Genomic DNA, 1,330 nt, shown 5'->3' with positions numbered 1-1,330 from the left:
CAGGAAGGGATTGGTTTCAATGTACCCATACCAATCCGGTGGTATCTCTTTGAGCTTCAAATGAGAGACAAAAGTGACAGTGCTCATGGTATTGTCTCTATTGAGTCCTGCTATGATATCGGTACTACACTGGGAATGAGTAAGAAAGATGTGAAGACAAGTCTCATACACTTTGATTCTCTTACATTGTGTCTTTACTACCAGAAGGTACTACCCAATGTCATCTTCACTAATCCTCAGTATCTCCTTGATATCCTCTCTGGTTTAGTACGTACATCATTTGTAAGTGATTTGGAGCTCATTCTACCAAAGGGAGTGTCCCTCTCACCCAATACACAACAAATGCTACAAAGAGACGGAGTCTTTGAGGAATCTATATTCGATGACCTTGGTCTTCCTTTTGTAAAGTCACTCTTCACTCCGCGTGATTTCCTCCTCTTGTTGCAGTATCTCTTTGTTGTTTCACCAATCAAAGGCTCTGATTCTACCATTCAACGGTTCTTTATGCCCATAGTGTTACCTCCTGAAAGAATGAGTGAAGAAGAGAAGAAGGTCTTCACTGGAAAATGTGACCCACTGGTCATTACATTCAACAGTAAATTAGTACTACAGGTAATACACTGACAGTGTGTGTGTATTGTATTACTGTCTCTCTTTCTCTACAGGGTCTGTTTCTGTAACAGACGCTCCTAGCTATCTGTTCACCAAACTTATTTCTTAATCAACACTGAGCTCAAAAACCAACTAACCAAACTAAAACTAACACTCACAAACAACACACTTATATAGATCTTATAAATGTCCAGAAGGTTCTATAACATACAAGAATACTTTACATGATTGTTCTAGAATATACTTGAATAAACACATAATATATAATTACAATAGTACACAGAGAGTTCCGGATCCATTTAGAAACAACTTCTTACATTTCCTCCCTTCCCCTCTGGCACGAAGTGCTCTTCCTCTCCAATCTAGAAAGTGCATCTGCATTTGCATTTGCTACCCCTTTCCGATGTTGTATAGTGAAATTATATGGTTGCAGAATCAAACTCCATCTAGTCAATCTTGCATTCTTCTCTTTAAACTTGTGTAGCCATTGAAGAGCTCTATGATCCGTTTGAATAATAAAAGATCTCCCTATGAGATATGCACTGAAGTGCTTGATGGCTAGAATAATAGCTAAGCACTCTTTTTCGACTGTCGAGTATGCTTGTTCTCTCGGGAGTAGCTTTTTACTAAAATAAGCAACTGGTCCCTCATCTAAATTCTCCTCTCCTTGACTAAGAATTGTACCAACTCCTACTCCTGATGCATCAGTTTGCAATAT

The sequence above is a fragment of the Amphimedon queenslandica genome, unplaced genomic scaffold (assembly GCF_000090795.2).
Source record: "Amphimedon queenslandica unplaced genomic scaffold, v1.1 AMPQUscaffold_12136, whole genome shotgun sequence".
Taxonomy (NCBI): domain Eukaryota; kingdom Metazoa; phylum Porifera; class Demospongiae; order Haplosclerida; family Niphatidae; genus Amphimedon; species Amphimedon queenslandica.
The sequence above is the reverse complement of the archived record's forward strand: the minus strand, read 5'-3'. Positions refer to the sequence as shown.